Source organism: Argiope bruennichi, chromosome 6, assembly GCF_947563725.1.
Source record: "Argiope bruennichi chromosome 6, qqArgBrue1.1, whole genome shotgun sequence".
Lineage (NCBI taxonomy): Eukaryota > Metazoa > Arthropoda > Arachnida > Araneae > Araneidae > Argiope > Argiope bruennichi.
This window is the reverse complement of record NC_079156.1, coordinates 129,048,303-129,061,109: the sequence shown is the minus strand read 5'-3', so window position 1 is coordinate 129,061,109 and position 12,807 is coordinate 129,048,303.

Sequence of the window (12,807 nt, the reverse complement as noted above, 5' to 3'; positions counted from 1 at the left end):
TCATGTCAAAAGAAAATAGTTATTATTTATTTATCATGTGAAAACATGATGCTCGAAATCGCGTAGGCAATGAATAAAGCATAAATGGCAATTTTCATCATCATTTTTTTAGTCTCATATATTTTTTTACTTACTTTTACCAGTATTGCATTATTATTATGTATGCTTCTTTGAAAGCAGATGTGTTTTTAAAAGGTTTACGTAGAACTATGACAGCATAGCTGTTATTTCATCTCAAAATCGGTCGAGCTCCAAAACTTCGTTTGCCAGCTAGAAAAATTGAGAAGGAAAGTTTACAAAAAATTATATATATATATATGAGAGAGAGGGATAGAGACCGATAGAGAAGTCTCGTGATTGTTTCAAACCTGTTTAAATGGTTAATGACTTAATTAAGACAAATAATGACTTAAAAATAATAATATTCTCATATGATAATTTGAAATTAGCGATCGTAGATTTCATTTTCATTTTTTTTAAAGATTTCATTTTTTTATTTGGCTGAAACACATGATGGAATATTGTGATGGATGAGTTCGAATTTCATCACAACGTTTAAAACTTAGTTCCTTATGCTCTTGGCTGCCATGTTTGGTATTTTGTTCAAGTAGCGTAATTATAGGCGGGATAAATCGATTTCCTACTTTGTCTATAGGATTACTGGCAAAGTCTTGTTTTGCAAGCACAATGAGCCAGTAAAATTTAACTTATCATACTTCCTATTCTATTTTACCTTTTTCCAAATTTATTAAAAGTTGTGGAGGATTGGTATGGGCGAGGATAGAACCTGGGACCTTGTGGTTCGCAGCCCAATAACATGACCACAATACAAAAGCAATTACTCGTGTAACGTAGCTGTTAACTGGCTTATAAGCTTTCACCTCAGACTCTCCCTCCAGTGAAACGAATGATATGGCTGTTGAGTGGTGATGTTTTAGCTGTTGAGTCTAATGTGTCTGTACCCATTTGAGTAGCGCCAAGCGTTACGGCGAGTGTGTGAGTGGTTGCTGTTGCGTCAAGTGAGTCTGACGGCTTTGAGTTGCTGCGTCAAGTGAATCTGACGATTTGGTGTTGCTGCGGGTAGATGGCGCCACAACAGCTGTACGAAGGTTGAAGGTTCATTGTCCGAGGTTACCAATGTAAAGGAATTTGAGATGAGCGAGGATAGAACCTGGGCTTGCAGTCGAGTAACATGAGCAGAATACAAAAGCAATTGCTCTGGTAGCGTAGCTCTTAACTGGCTTATAAGCTTTCACCACAAAGTAAAGAAAAAAAAATGGAAATGTGTATCTCATTTTTTTTTAACTTTTTAATAATATATAACGCTAACATATGTGGCATAGAAATTGCTCTCCTTCCTTATTTAATTACAGAAATCAAACTGATTTAATTGAAAAAGCATTTTTTTTAAATTTTAAAACAATGTAAAAACCATTTGTGAAAAATAATAATTTTAGAAGATATGGTCATGGGTCCATGGGCGAATCATTGCAATTATCCATCTAGGGGCGATATTTCCTTTTGATTAAATTTTCTGTTTGTCATGGTGAACTCTCCCCAAAGCAATTTTAACAATTCCCAATGCATATAAAAGTGCAATTAAACATATAAAAGTGTAATTTTCAGCACGTGTCGGTATGAAATGAAATATGATATTTTTTAAACAGTAAATACAAAGCTATCTATGATCTTTTATAATATCTACATTATTAATTCAGTAAATCAACTTTATTTAAGACTAACCTGGTTTAATATATATCCTTTCAATTCAGGGCCCAACGGCTAATTTATAAATCTTTAATAATAGAAATAATACATGTGTTAAAACATTCTAAATGAAGTAAAATATTTATATTTTATGTAACTTGAATCAATGAAAGCTATAATAAATTACGAATGTTTAGCTTTTATCTAGATCCTCTGCTCTGTGAATCATATTTAACAAAATATTCAGGGGACACTAATATTTCAAATAAAAAGAGTTGCACTCCAATCAACTAAATCACACACTTAAACTGACTAATTTATGAAAATTTGAATATCACTATTCAATACTAACGGGTGATTTTAGACCAATTCATCAACCGTCTCAAAGATGATATCGCAATCAGCGTCCAGGCATTTTCAAGACTGATTACCTAAGATTATGAAAATGCTAATTTTTCTAAACTATTCAAAATTCATAAATCGACAAGATTTGATAGCAGAAGATAGGAACGTTTAAAAGAAAGCGAAAAAGTTTTTTTAATATTAATTGCAGTTTCATTATTTCCACTTTAATTTAATATTGAAAATTTACGGGAACTGACAGAAAACTAGAGAAATAATAGATTATTGCTTAAGGTCTGTATAATAGTATGAGTAAATTGTATGACTATCAAAATTTGAAGTTGGAAAATATTTTAATTAAGAAGCTAATAAAAAACAAGTTGCATGAAATATTTCAATGAAAGAGTGGCTAGTACAATAATAAAATTATTTTGTTAAAATTTATATTTATTTGTGACTGCAAAAAGTATCTCACTTATTGAATATTCTTCTTGAAATAAGATATAAATTGTTTGTATTCTCTTTTTATCGTATTTTTAACTGTAATAAGAGGAGTGAAAAAGTCAAGATGTTTCCAATAGCTGTGAGTACAATGCCTTTCTTGAAATAGAAGAAATTCCAAGCAGACAAAGTAAAGGGTGCACTGCTATAAAGAGAAGAAAGAAGAAGCAGATCATTGCCATAAGATTTCTTTCCAGTCCGAAAGATGCGTTTCATCATTGTTTCTTGGACACTTCTTGCATTTTTACTGGCTTCGTGGACACTAGAAGCAGTCAGACAGATGAACAAGAAAGAAATCAACGATATCAAAAAATTAATCATTAGAGAAAAAATACGTTCTTTTATCCATAGATCAGAGCCTGAATTCCTCAAGGAATCCAGCAGGAAGATACCCAAAAACATATCCAAACAATTTCTGAGCACAAGAACAAAAATGGGAAAGGACATTATTTTTTCCAAGGATGTCAAAACATTAATTATTTTATCGTAAATCATTAGATGGTTCAGAAAATCTTTAAAGTTCACATTGGTTCTCATATTAATTGTCTTTGAGTGTTTATGTATAAGATTTCGTAAAAGGCAACAAGCAATGACATAAAACACGGTCGTTGCTGTGTTTAAAGCATATCTAAAAATGTGGAGAAGGAGCACCGTACCATACATTATTTCACAGCTGTGGTCTCTTGGCACTTGAATATAATGTAAAAAAACATAGTTCATAAATTTTAAGCAATTTCCTTGTCTGTAACTGAAAATTGCAAACCAAGAAATTAATGGCGTTAGTACTATGATAGTTACGCAGATACTCGTCAATTTGGGATTGAAATCTGCTTTCAGACTCTTGCCCAAAGAATAGATATCAATCAACAACGCATAAATCTTCTTTTGTCTTTTCATCATTGCACGCCAAATAATAAAAGAGCTTGCATCTACAAATTTAATGGCCATCATAGGTTTTGTCACGAAATTTAAATCGCTTATAAGAACATCATTCTTGATGAACGTCGCTATGGACCAGCATATATAGGTTATCCAGGCGAACTTCACGAACGTTTGGTAGCAAAAGTAAAAAAATGATCGATTGTTATTTAGAGACCTTTTTCTGTAGGTTATGTCAATTCCCAAAAAAAAGAAGATTGTTTGAAAGGATTTGAATGGTCCATAAAGCATTTTTCCTGTTCCAAAATCCATTGTAATTTATTTAAATGTTGAAATTCGAAACAGTGATAGAATCAGATCTGAGTTTATTCAGATTACCCTAATATTTTCATTTTCCTCCTCTGTAGCAAAACCATCATAATTCTACAAAGAGGTTTTTTTTTTTTTTTTTGACAAATTGAACAATTTGGTGAACAAAGAGAATTTAATGTTTTAAGTATTGATGTGGTTAGATAAACGGGAATATACTACCATTTTGTCTTAGATTTCTATCTTACTATCGTGTTGTTGTTACTTATGGCACTTTACAAGCCCGCTGACAGGTCTGTTAGCGATTTAAGCCGAGTGAGCGTCTCTTGTTTTTTCAGTAGCGCCAACTAAGGCCAAGAGTACTACTTAGCTACTTCATGCGTCACATTCGCTTGCACAACCCCTTTTTAAAGGGGGGGGGTATATTCACGCACCTCACAGATAGAACACAGAGGGGAAAAACCATGCCCGGGCCGGAGGAAGACGCGCTGCCTCTAAGGCCGGGACGCCGGCGTCTTACTATTGTTATCAGCATCAACATCAGTTAACGATTTGATGTACAAAACTCACCAGTGCACTTCCTTACACGACACACTAAAGCCTCAGTGCAAGCAGGCAATAGTTCCGATTTTACAGAATTCCAAAATGAATAAATATTTTCTCACACTTCTTGCTAGGAATATTACTGTAGTTGCCTCTCTCTCTTTAATATCGGAGCTTTAATTGACAAGTTTTTATTTGAGCTGTCTAGTTCTCTTATAAAAGAAAGTGAGTTTTTTCGTATTTATCAAGGAATGATATAAAATCATAAAAAATGGAATGGTCCTCTTCTTGCGTCAAAATCTTCAATTATAGTAAAAGTGAAAGCTGTAATTGTCTTTATAACGACCGTTAGTTCATTATCACGACAGTTTTAACTGTCCTTATAACGAAATGCTCGAAGTTAAATAGGCATATTTATCTCTTTTCTTTTTATTCAGATGATTTTTTTTTCATTAAAATGTATCCATATCCAAATTTGAAGGAACTTAAATACACATTGTCAATTTGATAACATTATTCTGTGCTTTATGGAGTGCAGCATCTTAAGACTGAAATATTTGAAGATTATTAAAAATTACCAATAATAATAAAATATTTTCGTTGAATCTTTCTGTTGAAAAGTTTCATGATACTTTCATGCAGTCTTTTTAAGTTTTGCAGAATACAATTATTGATAAGAGAGAAACGAAAATATATCTTTCCTGATACTTTTGTCAACCTTATAGAAAAAGAGTACTTTATTTCACACATGATTTGTACCCTTAACATTAGTTCATTGACAGTACATAAAACTAAAAATAGTGAATTAATTAAAATTCTTATTCGCTATATTGGTTTTCGAATACTTTTTAAATATATTGAAAAATATATTTCGAATACTTCTTCTTGCCGAAGGATCTTGCTCTAGAATAATATTCGTATCATCATATAAAAATGGCAACATTTGAAATACTCAGAATACTTTGCGAAAACAGCTACATTTCAAAATTCGTATATCGAAATTAATTCCTAATCGTATTAATGTGCTCACTCAGCTAATTAGATTAGCTGTTCTGCAGTAATGCTACCATGGTTACACAAAGTTCTTTTTACAGATATAGCTTTTGTATCGATAAATTGAGGGAAATGCAGTCTTTTACGCCTAGTTGTTGATCTAGAAATCATTTTAGTTAATTTGATATCTTTTGTGGAATGTCTGAAAATAAAACTCCAATCTAATTTTGTTGAATTTCAAATCCACTCTCTGTCAAAAGTTAGTTTCTCTTGCTTTGCAATATTTTTATCAATTCGTTATTTTTCAAAAAAATTTACGAAAATTTAATCGACTATAATATAAATGTTCTTGATTGTTTTTTAGAAATTAAATTTTATTTCTTTTACACTCTTTTAGAGGTTCATTTCCTTTTTAGTAAATTGAGTATCATAAGTTGACCAAAGTAGCGAAAAAAAGTTTTTTTAAATTTTTTTAATATCTGCTGATAATAGTAAAAGACAAAATGTGTATACGTATCAATTTTCTACCAGTCGGACTTCGAACTACCAAAACTTTGCAAATGCATACTTTAGAGGATGGGAAAGTACCTCGGAGAGATTTTTTTTTTTTTAATTTTAATTAGAGATTAAGCGAAATTTTTGACGTTTTTTCACGATAAGTTCTGAAGATATTATTGCAGAAAAATAAATTTTACATCATTTCAAAATTTAAAATATTATCTTTTTAATGATACTAATTTAACTAAAATAATTCACAAAAGTAATTGTTACATAATTTTAAAATATAAAACTTTGTTTTTTAATGATATTAATTTAATATCTGTGCAACATTTTTCTTCAACTTGGACAATTTTTTGAAACCAGCAATAGATTATATTATTGCCTTAAAATTCAGAGCAATAATGTAATCGTTATTTCATCCAATATTTAATCTTATGATTTTCTTCTTTTTTTTGAAATCTTAAAAAGAAGGATTCTGTTTAATATTTGTGTAGGTTACAAGACAAAAAAAGCGAAGTTAAATATCACGAAAATAAGACAGTTTAAATAACACGGTGTTAATGTCAGATGATTTAGCGGAAGCATGGAATTATTTCGAAACAATTTATTCAGATGAATTGTTCGGATATAATTTCATGGTTAAATAAAATATAACCAATAAATAATCAATAAAATATAACCAATATTTCCAGCAAACCTTCTAGTCGCCTGAGACTACTAGTAATAAAGATGAATGTAAGTGTGTGTTGGCGCTTTACATGCCAAACCGTTTGAACTACAGCTACCAAATTTGGCACATACATACCTTGGATGGTGGGAACGGGCACTTGGGAAATATTTTCAGAAGTTTTAGTTAAACTTTTAATTAATTACAAAATTTAATTGAATTTTGGCGTTTCCCCGAGCTACTTTCCATAAATCTTTTTTCGGAATAACAAATTTTAACTTTGTTTCAAAATTAAAAAAAAAAAAAAAAAATGCCGTTTTTTAATGATACAATTTAATAGTTGTGAAAAAAATTCTAAATTTCAGAAATTTTTTAGGGTTTTTTTGTTTAATTTCTAATAATTGATTACATTGTTGGCCTGAAGCTCAAATCGCCTTCATTGTTTTTTCAAATATTTAATCATATTGTTACGAATCTGTGATGCGGCATCCCAGCATAGTTGGTTCCATAGGAGGTCCAGGAGCTTGGCGACAAACTTGGTGACCATTTTTCGAATTGGCGACGAATTTGGCGACTTTGGCGCCAAAATAGATTATACCCGAAACATCGAGAATTTTCCCGATCCGTCCATTAGGAATCGAGATACGCCTCGAACGTTCCTGATTGGTTGAGAGGCTTCTAGCCCCGCCTCCCTAGACCTATAAAAGGAAGCAGCCGCAGCTGCCGAGCAGTCGTGAACCAGTGGAGTCGAAGAGTAGTCGGAAGCGAAAGAGTCGTCGTGAATTGGGTCGTCGTAGTCGGAATCGGCGGCAAAGAACTGACCTTCCAGGGAAGATAATCGTCTTCTGTGCTGTATATAGTTGTCGTCTTTGTGCTGTCCTGTGTGTCTTCGTGTAAATAAACGTCGTTGTTTTATTTTCTACTGCCGCCTGCTGATTGAGCGTTCTCCACACCATATAACTACCACTATCCAGACAAACCCCGGAAATTTCGTAACAATGTTATTATTTTCTTCCATTGTTGAAAACTAAGGAAGAAGGATTCTGATTAATATTTATGTTGTTTTCAAGAGGTATTTAAAAAATGTAAAGTTACTATACTGTGAAATTTAGAAGATAGATGAAGTGCCCACTTTTGTTTTCAATCAGCAATATGATGTCATGGCACTGATCTCCATAAAACAAGTTCGTGTACATACTGAATAGAATATATGCAAGTCTATTATTCTCTTCTTGAAACAATTTCTGAATAAGACTCTAAAATCGATTTTAGTAACTCAAATAAACATTCTAGCTTGGGAGGAAAACGTGTTTAAATGCTGAAGATTCAAAAATAAATTTGGTCCGATCACAGTAATTATTCTATCAATATTTTGATTAGATATTTTATTTGAATGCATTCATTATAGGGAAGTAATAATGTTCTTATTGCAGTATCATTAAATGTAATAGTTTCATTCAGCCCTAAAAATTCTACAATTGCTTCTCTAATGCAATAAAATTTAAAACTGACCATGTGCGTACTCAGTCTAAATATTTCTATCAACAATAAAGATGTGTGTGTGTGTTGGCACTCTATAGGCCAGATTGTTTTATTTACAGCTACCAAATTTGGCACATATCTTGGAGAGTGAGAATATAAGAGATTTGAAACTTTAATTAGAATTTTAATAAATTAAAAGTTAAGCTGAATTTAGATGTTTTTCCGCTATACATTCCGCAAATATTGTTATGAAAAAATAAATTTTACACTGTTTTAAAATTTAAGAAATTGTCTTTCTTATGATAATTCAATAATAATGCGAATCTTTGCTGAAGTTTGGCAATTTTTTAAATATATGTGTATGTAAGATTAATCTTTTAAGCAGAATCGTGTCCGAAGACAAAGAAGACAGTATGAATTCTTAACTTCGTTTTATTTCATACTGGGAGGCATGATTTATGCACAAGCATAAGCGACGAGTACATCAACACAGAACGATACAAGAGAGAAATGAGAAAAAGCTCAAAAGGGGAGAAATTATTTTTATATATAATATTTGATAATTTTCCACAATCCATCAATAATAGATTATTCCTGAAATTCAAACTATTTTCATTGTTTCATTAACTATGTGATAATGACTCATTGATTTGAAAGTTAAAGAATAAAGATTTTGTTTAGTATTAGTATAGTTTATAAGAAAAATAAGCGAATGAAGTCGAATATCTAGAAATTAATAAGATTTATGAACTACACATTTATATTTTTAATAGCGCTATGACGTCATGGGATTGGACTCCATTAGAAAGCTTCGTGTACAGAATGAGCCTGGAATATGTAACACATATTGAATATCTGTCAATTTCACGATATCTTGGATATGAAGTTATATCTAACGATTAAATTGAAATTAAAGATAACCAATATCCTCGGCGAACTATTTGATCACCAAAGGTGGCAAGTTTAAAGTAATTGTCAAAACAATAGAACTAGTTCCCTAACCACTGTGCCCATTTTGCCACTTTTTATTTCACATGAATATCAGTGACGTCATCGTATGACACCGTTTATATGCACCAACTTCAACAATAGTCTCCATTTTCGAGAGAAATATCAGCAATACTACTTCAGTGTACATTCTCCATGCAGGAAATCTCGACAGAGTTTCTCCGTCGCAAACACAAATATAGCTAATACTAGCAGTACCCGCACAGCGTTGCCCATGGCATAACATCTAAGAGGAAAAATTAATTTTAGACTTAGGTCTAGCCTCCACCCGATATGACATGGGAATGTCATGCGGGATTAAAATGTTATTTAGAAATCATCAAAAATAACTACAAAACAATTTTTTATAGCATATATTAAACATATTTACTGTTACTTTGATATACAGTCATTTTGCGCCTTGGGAAGTTGGCAATTTTTCGGTGTTATTTTTGCTACTGTTACCCTATTGTTGACATTGCTATTGCTATAATAATTTATCGCCAAATTTTTGAGAAATGGCCGAATGTGGCGAACATTTGGCTAAAATTTGGCGATAAATTATTTTTTGACGAAAATGACTGTATATCAAAGCTGTTCCTAAAGCTGAACAATATGGACAGACTATAGACATTGTTCCTATTGAAACCGAGGCATCATTTCTGTAATCCACACATGGATCGAAATTCAGAGCGGTGTACTCCTTTTCGGACCAAATATCAGGAACATTTGTTCTTTCACTTCTTCTCCTGTGTCTCAAATTTAAATGTCTTTCTCTGTCAGCAGACAGGCGAGATTCATTCTGTCTGTAATTCAATTGCAGTGCGATTTAAAGAGAGACGGTTACTTCGCTCAGCAGAATACCCCCTTTGAAGAAAGTGTGGACATTCTTTTTCTGATATTCGCGAACCTAACGTTCTTTTCCTCTACATTTTCATTATCGTGTAACAAACGAAGCGTTTTAATGTGCTCCGGCCAAGGTTGAATTTCCTTCTTTTGCGGCTAACGAGATTTGAATCGCTGTTTAAAATCGGACGTAAACCAAGAAATGTATCGCATATGAATACCACAGCTCTTGCTATTTGCACATACGATGTTTGGGATTTCCGCTCACTTGCGGCTAAGTGCAAGCACAGATACTGCTGCTTTACGCATACGCGAATTGTAGTAGTAAAATAATTAAAATCGCAATTATAAAACTCCTTTTTTTTTATTTTGATATGACTTCAATATACTAAAACCTTTCCCAATAAATGTCCTACAAAATGGTACAAATATCTCTAAAATTAGTTAAGTATTTCTCGAGTTTTTAGGGTTGCAACATACAGACGCTTTCAGGAGACTTCATTTTATACTATGTATAGATACCAATTTCGCCAATTTTTCATTTCATACGAAAGCTCAAAATACGTCATAAAATGCGCCTCCTGCGTTTTCAAGAGGTATTCAAAAATAAAAATTAGACATCCCCAAACCTTAACAGCTGGTGAGACTTCTCTACTTTGAAGACATAGCTCACAAAGGAGAATATTTTAGCATTTTCATGCAGTCATAAAATTTAAAATAGTAATAATAATTTGATAAGATGTATTTTATCAAAATTTGTCAACATAACTAACTATATTATGTTTTTATGCAATGCATGAAGAACTCACAAAACAAATCTTTGGAGCAAACTCATTTTCAATCACCAAAGAAATTTCGTCTCTAAATTTTGATCCCCCCCAACCCCCCCCCCCTGTTTTTCATAAGTGCTATTTACAAATTTTTCTCCCTTCACCGAAGTGTTTTTATATAATATTAATTATGACTCTTTGGCATTATGGGACGACAGCCTTTGTTACTAAAAATCCAAATTTGTTTATTTCAGTAATAATAATAATGACTATATTAATATCCTTAATATTGGGCGCCAACTAAGAATAAAATATTTTGCAAGAATATTTTTGTCTTATTATTCAACTTTGAGGAGCTACATATTAATCAGAATCAAAACAGAACAAATAATTACAATAGCATAAGTAAGAATCTTAAAAAAATGCTAGAGCATTCTGATTGATCAACATTACTTTGAAATGGCAATTGTATATATCTCGGAAATGGCGAGAGAAAAAAAGCGAGGTTATTGACGATTATTGATGAGTTTCAAGGAGTCATGAGCATTTCAATTTGCAAAATAATGACATGATTCTTTTGGTTTTATACCATAAAACTCATTTTTACGGCTTGAAGCTAAATTGAAAATTTTTATTTGTCACTAAAATGGATAATTTCTATTACTTTCTATAGAAATTACTTTCTAAACCAATACTACTTTATACTACTAAACCAATATTACTTTCTAAAACTAATCAAATGATAGATATTTGTTTTCGATATTTTTATTTATTGAATTTAAAATTTAAAAAAAGCACCATTTGATAAAATTTGTTTATTTTCAAATAAAAATCTGATAATCATTGATTTGTTGATATAATTTCCTTTACCCACCTGATAATATTACGGTAAAGAAATAAATGATTTTAAAAAGAATTAGTGAAGATTGATATGATACTTCATTGATACTTGTGTTTGATAGATATTATGCACTTAAAAATATTAGCTTTCCTACTTATAGCCTCTTGATGTTTTCAAAGTGGAGTTTCATCTAACAAACAAGTATTCAAATATAAATTTTATCGATTTTAGCAATGTTCAGAATAAATTGAATCCTATTGATATTTTCATAATGGAGTTTAATCTAACAAACAAACATTCAGGAGTAAATTTTATCGATTTTAACAATAGGCTTTTTATTTCATAAACGCATTATATTTATGAACTATAAACATAAATAGACATATATTTAGAATAAATCGAATCAACAAATTTTTATTCCTAAATCTTTACATTTGCATGTAACAGTTATAAAAGATGCGATAGCAACGTGAAAGTAAAAATAATTTTTATTATAAGACATTTTATTCATTCTCCAGATGGATGATGTAATCAAGAATTCAATTTCCATTTGAGCAAACAATTTTTTTCAGACATTTTATGATAATGCTTATAAATATTACAGTTCGAAAAATAACAAAGTACAATTTTTAGATATAAGCATTTCAAATTTTATAGTTGTGCAAGTTTTGTTTACATCATCAATTTGGAATCCATAAACTGTATTTATTTGGATTGTTTGTTGTTTTATTCCGAGTAGAAGAACGCTTTATCACTCTTGTAATATTTTAGTTTTTTATTTAATTTGAAATGAACTACTGATATGTGCAACAATTGAATGAATTATTTTTAATCATTCGAACTTGCATATTGAAAACATATAATTAAAATGAATTTAATAGTTATGCATATTGTGCTGTATTATAAAGAACTGAACATCTGCTTATAAATAATAACTTGAATATTGAAAGAATAGATCAAAAATGAATTTAATAGCAGTTTATGTTTCACTAAAGAATTGAACATCTGCCCATCAATAATAGCCAGAACCAGAACTTCTTCGATCAAGAATACTACAGGCGATTCTTTTTTCTTTATTTTTCCCCCTGCTCATTTGGAACACAACAAAATGCATCAGAATCGTTTCAACATCTTTTCTAATTATTTAATTGTTTCGCTTCATGTATTTTCTACTTATTTGATATTAGCTGTTTTGAAATCGACTTATCATCTAGCGAGCATTAAAGAAGACATATCTTTCATTTTCTCAAATATCTTTTCGATCGCTTTGTGTCACTCATTATTGCACCAGAAGAAAAATTTGAAAGCTCTTATGACTTCATTTGACACTCACCCCCAATTATCAAGGTACGATTTCACTAAAATTTACGTACGTTTCATGAGCAGGATTTTTTTCATATCTTGTTCTGTGTCGATCTTTCTTTCGGTCTTATTGGCTT